The following is a 6,092-nucleotide window of genomic DNA, read 5'->3' on the forward strand; positions in this document are numbered from 1 at the left end:
TTCAATGCAGGCAGATGCAGTTGAACAAACCTGCAACCTTGGCATTATCAGCACCATGCAACCAGCTGCGCTCTCTAAAAAGTCAGCTAGATGGGTAAAGAAAAGGCGCTTTATATGCACTGCATGTGTATTACAACACTGTGACACCAGATGGCGCTGCTGAGTTCCGTTTTCGCAAGCGCGATATCTCATATAGTTTACAATGCGTTTTCCTTTTTTATTTATGCTTTTAAGATTTATACATGTCACTAATTTTACAATCATTTTAACATTTCAAAGCTTTATTTCCTCCTCTTTCTGCGGTTCCTTAAATTTATTTTTAATATCTTCTGCATATCCAAATTAACTAAAATTGCTCATTTGTTCATATACAGTCGTACCTTGTTTCTCGAACGGAATCTGTTCCAGAAGCCCATTCAACTTCCAAAAACGTTCGAAAACAAAGGCTTGGCTTACGATTGGCTGCAGGAGCTTCCTGAACTCAATCAGAATCCATGGAAGCCGTGTCAGATGTTCAGGTGCCAAAGAATGTTCGCAAACCATGCTGCGTTCGAGAACCAAGGTACACACAGGAGCACGACAGCAGCTGCTTGCGGTTAGTTACAGTGTGCGAAATGTTCTTATGTTGCTATGCCTTTGATCCACGCTGGCGCAGGGCATTTGGTCACCTGAGGCAAACCACAAAATAACTCCCCGTCCCCCTGCCAGGGAAGAAGGGTGAAGATCTGTCTCAGGAAAGGGAGGAGGAATAAAATCAACCTTACCCGACAGCTGATGTGGGATTCAAAGGCTGCCATGGTGCAGGGAACAAGGGGCTCACTCTGAATTGTGCTGGGTGGGTGCAGAGGAGAGCAGCTCTTGCAATTTGCGCCCCTTGAGAGACCACTGTAGAGGTGGCAAGGAGGCAACCGATCCGGCCTCCAAGGAACAAGACAAAACCGTTGCTGCCGCTGCTGCAGCAGGCAACACATTCCTTGCAGGATGGATCTGCCCCCGCGGATCCTGCTACCTGATGTGGTCGCCTCACCTTGCCTCATTGGTAATTACTGGCTGTGGCACCCATACAGAGTCCCCGGTCGTTTCACGGACTATTGACCTGTACACTACTGCTTTATTTTTCCACTGCCACCAACCAGGTTTCTTCTGGTGAAATACTGAGTCTCAGTCAGATTGTAAAGTCAACAACGAAGATTAAAGTTTATTGAAGAACAAACAAGTTTTAAATATGTTTAGAACGGTTTCTGCAGATGGCGACAGCAGTCACGAAATTAAAAGACGCCTGCTTCTTGGGAGAAAAGCAATGACAAACCTTGACAGCATCTTAATAAGCAGAGACATCACCTTGCCGACAAAGGTCCGTATAGTTAAAGCTATGGTTTTCCCAGTAGTGATGTATGGAAGTGAGAGCTGGACCATAAAGAAGGCTGATCGCCGAAGAATTGATGCTTTTGAATTATGGTGCTGGAGGAGACTCTTGAGAGTCCCATGGACTGCAAGAAGATCAAACCTATCCATTCTTAAGGAAATCAGCCCTGAGTGCTCCCTGGAAGGACAGATCGTGAAGCTGAGGCTCCAATACTTTGGCCACCTCATGAGAAGAGAAGACTCCCTGGAAAAGACCCTGATGTTGGGAAAGATTGAGGGCACTAGGAGAAGGGGACGACAGAGGACAAGATGGTTGGACAGTGTTCTCGAAGCTACGAACATGAGTTTGACCAAACTGCGGGAGGCAGTGCAAGACAGGAATGCCTGGCGTGCTATGGTCCATGGGGTCACGAAGAGTCGGACACGACTAAACGACTAAACAACAACAGAACGGTTTCTCAAATGTGCTCCCTTACCTCATGCGGCACTATCTCACTCTGTCACCCTCTTCTCTGTCCATTCTATCCCTGTCTCTCACTCTAAACGTCACAACCGCTCTATTCGACTTTTACTTGCTCTGTCTGACTCTGACTCTCCTATCCCCCCATGGTAAAACCCTTGGGCTGAGCCTCAAAACCAGGTATGCTCCGCCTCTGAGCTTTCTCATTGGTCAATCTACATTTACCATTCCCACCCCCCTGTGCAAACAGTAATCACACGGAATGGGCAAACGCCACACTGGCCAAATTGGTAATTACTGGACATAAGGTAGGGGGATGAGACAGCATTGTCTGGCTAAATTATGGCAGCAAGAATAATGGTTTCTCAGCTGTTCCTGGCATTGAAACCATTGGCTGCTGAGACCTCCCCTCCCCCCCCCCCCCGAGAGGTCTTGTCTTAGCTGAGAAGTTCAAATGGTGTACAAATGTTTATGCAGGATGACTATGCATCTATTACAACCATGAAGGACATTCCCCTTATATATTTTTTAAGAATGTGGAACAATTCTTAAAAGAATGTGTTACTTATTGAGAATTGACAAGTTCTGTTGGAGAAAGGAACTCTCTTGCTATGTTCCAGTTGATGCTTTCTTACAGCTCTTGAAAGCACTGCAGCCAGGATGCGCCCTTGCCACTGAGGTTGAGATGTGGCTAAGAATCCCGCCCCCCCCACCCAATTATCTGTTTAATTAATCACTGACACAAGTTGTTACAGAGATGCATCTTGCCAGGGGCGTAGCCAGGATCAAAATTAGGGGGGGCAAGGGGCAAGAGGGGAGGGGCCACATGGCCTGCGCCTCCCAGGTCTTCGGAGGAGGCGGCCCCAGGCTCCCGCTCCCGGCGCGAAGCTCCAGAGTCGCGCCGGGAACGCGAGCCTGTGGCTGCCTCCTCCGCGCCTCCCAGGTCTTCGGAGGAGGCGGCCCCAGGCTCGCGTTGGGAGCGGGAGCCTGGGGCCGCCTCCTCCGAAGACCTGGGAGGCGCGGAGGACACAGCCACAGGCTCACGTTCCCTGCGCGACTCTGGAGCTTCGCGCCGGGAGCGGGAGCCTGGGGCTGCCGCACTGCTGCGCCCCTCAGCCTTTGCTTCTGGGGGGGCAATTGCCCCCTCCTGCCCCCCTGCCTACGCCCATGCATCTTGCCGATACGTTCATCTCGCAAATATGTGCCGCAAGCAGAACATCCTGCCTTTTAAGGATATTAAGATACCAAGAAGAGCAGCCACGTTTCAAAAGAACTAGCCAAATTTCACAAGGTAGACACACAAGATAGCACCGAAGAAGCCGGAGTGTTTACATTGTCTCATTTTTATTTTTGCTTCATTATGGCTACCAATAAGATTAGGAACTGGTATGATGAAAACTCAAGCCTAGGTACATTACTGGCTGAGCTGGGATTGGTCATTTTGGGTCAACTCCCAGATTTTACTAAGTCGCTTTTTATTGATTTCATCACATTTCTCGCGCAATATCGACCCACCCATTTTATTTTATAATGCCTTTGGCTGCATTCATTCCTGCTTTAGTTTAGATTGTGATAGGCTATGGTTTAATGCAACGTGTTTGAACAGACTGACTGAACTTCAGCACAAACAGCGACCCGTTAGAGCAACAAATTTAATAATTCCTGCCAGAGGGTCGTCGTGGCTACTCTAGAGTAACTCCGCTTGAGTCCAGTTTGTCTTTAAAGACTTTTCTTGTGTAAAGTATTTACAGTGCAGAGACAGCTTAAAACATGACCTCTCATTCCGAATCAGAATCCGGCAATGGCGTACGCCTGCTTCTACGCCAGCAAAGTAGTCGGGGCACCCCAAAACGCCTCCCCCTTGACCTGCATCGCGGTGCTCTCCTTAACTCTTGCGCTGGAAGGAGCGATACCCTCTCAGCCTCCTCCTGCTCAAGGCAGTAGAATGGCTCCCCAGCATCCTGGAGCCCTTGCCTACATCTCTCCTCCCCTGAGCCTTCCCATCGTTCCGCACGCTGGCTTCTCTCTTCCTCCGAGTCTTTCCCCTCCGCCCTGGCTGCTTCAGACCCACTGCTGCTCCGTGCTTGGCGAGGTGGAAGTCAGGATGGTGGGGGCTGGCTCCCTGTAGGGAGTCACCCTTACAATTCCTGTTTGCTCTTAGGCCAGTTCCTGCTCTCGCCCCGAATTCTCCAAGAGGCTGCAAAGCCTCCTTTGGCGAAGAGAAAGCAAGTGGTAAATTGTGCCAAGCACTGTGGTGGAATTGCTGAATATATTGCTTTTTGTCTCGAGCACAATCACGCAGGGACAAGCTCACAGAAAGCAATTCAGAGAAAGAAGGGTGGAATTCTCTGCTCCTGACGCTATCAGCAGTAGAAAGGGCAATCTCCGCCTCATAGGACCCAGAGTCTAAGCTAACTGGGATTAGACAATTTCACACTGCAGACTGCTTGTCTGCTTTCTCTTGCACCATGTGCTCCTCCTATCTCCCCTGCCTAGCATTTGGTGCCAGGAGCTGGCACATGACCTTATGGTGCCAACTAACTCCTCTCATCAAAGCAACCTTTCCACCAGCATTCAGGTTTTGGCTACGAGGTTTCTGGCAACATGGATGTTCCAACCTTGACACCACAGTACACCCGTGTTTGTGCTTCTATCCCTCCCTCTTCAAGATGAGAACATGCATTATATTCCAGCGCTCCGGCCAACATATCAGGAGGTTTCCTCTGCTGTTCTTGAGAAGCTGCAGTGGCTCCAGAATTCACAAAAGCCAAGAAAGAATCTGCAAAACCTACCTCGCTCTTTAATGTGGCGCCAAATCACCCCAAGGGAGAACTGGCGGGGGGGGGGGTAATCTGAATGCAAAAGCACATGTTTGATGAACACACTGTTCCCAACACTGCAACAGACCAGGAAAAAACTTAGCATGAATTTTAAAGACCTTCAATAAGAAGAAAGCTGATCAGCGCATGTTCACATGGGCAGGGACACTTGTCAATTAGTTCACCAACAATTTTTTAAAGCTGAGGAATTCTTTACATAGATGGCAATCTACTATTTTAATTGTAGATGATTGTGCCATCAGGTGAATAATAAGCATTATTATTATTATTATTATTATTATTATTATTATTATTATTCCCCAGCCACTCTGGGCAACTCACAGCATATCTACAAACATAATAAAAACATCAAGCATTAAAAACCTCCTGATACAGAGCTGCCTTCAAATGTCTTCTAAAAGTTGTGCGATTCTTTACCTGCTCGACATCTGAAGGGAGGGTGTTCCAGAGGGAGGGTGCCACTACTGAGAAGGCCCTCCTCCTGGTTCACTCTAACTTCCCTTCTCTCAGTGAGGGAACCAGCAGAAGACCCTTGGAGGACCTCATAAGGTTGCTGTTGCAGACCGTGCAAATGGATGCTGAAGGACGGGATATTTACTTCCTGGCTACACCCACCACTTTGAAGAGGGGTGGTGGCAGCACCAATCCTCTGAGGGCTGCATGCCACTGCCAGGCATGGCCAAAGCAAAAACGGATGTGCCCAAATTGGGCAAAACACTCACTTGCAGGCACAAGACATGCAGATAACCTCTCCTCCCTGCAATCTCTCCAGTTTTGCTGGACCTTTACAACCAGGGAGCTTCCGGCTTCAACATCATCTTCTGGCAGATCTGGGCTCTCTCTTCCTACTCAAGCCAGCTCTGCATTCACTTTTCCTCTTCAAGAGAGAAGAGGAGGTCCAGGCTAAGCTTCCAGGAACCTCGACTTCAAGACCTCCTCACTCCCAGTTCCCTAGCTGGCCTGCAATGAGGATAGGGACAGCCGCGATAAAGCTGGAGGAGATTCTGAATAGCATCCTGGTCAGAAAGGTCCAATTAGTACATCAGGGAGCTCAGAAGGTTCTGAGCTGTGGAATTAATGTTGAAGAAGGCCCCCCCCCCGCCTTTTCCCATGTAGCAGGGGCCCAAAGGGCCCCAATTAAGGTGATAATGTAAATCCTTATAAATCCTGGAATATGCTTATATTAGTGAATTATGGTAACCTGTTGCTTTAAAGAAACTGATGATTCAGCAAGAAGCCGTCCCTACTGGGATAGAAGGTCATCTAATACGTAAATCACAAAGAAGCAATTCATGAACTAGAACATAAATTGTTACATCCACACGTAACACAGGTTCCCATACATGCAAACTAACAATATGTAACAGATCATGGTAAGAATCAAAGTTTAGTTAGCAACGCTTATTGCGCATGCGTATTAGATTAGG

At 48.2% G+C, this 6,092-nt stretch overlaps 1 protein-coding gene across 1 annotated transcript in view; it reads right to left on the reverse strand.

Annotated features, from left to right (window-relative positions):
- PNPLA6 (patatin like phospholipase domain containing 6) overlaps positions 1–787 on the reverse strand; it is an 80,485-nt gene extending 79,698 nt beyond the window's left edge. Inside the window, exon 1 of the mRNA XM_035140609.2 lies at positions 765–787. The gene's annotated coding sequence lies outside the window, so the exon portion shown is untranslated. The remainder of the gene's footprint in view (positions 1–764) is intronic.
- Positions 788–6,092: the final 5,305 nt, after the last annotated feature.

The sequence above is a fragment of the Zootoca vivipara genome, chromosome 16, assembly GCF_963506605.1.
Source record: "Zootoca vivipara chromosome 16, rZooViv1.1, whole genome shotgun sequence".
NCBI lineage: Eukaryota > Metazoa > Chordata > Lepidosauria > Squamata > Lacertidae > Zootoca > Zootoca vivipara.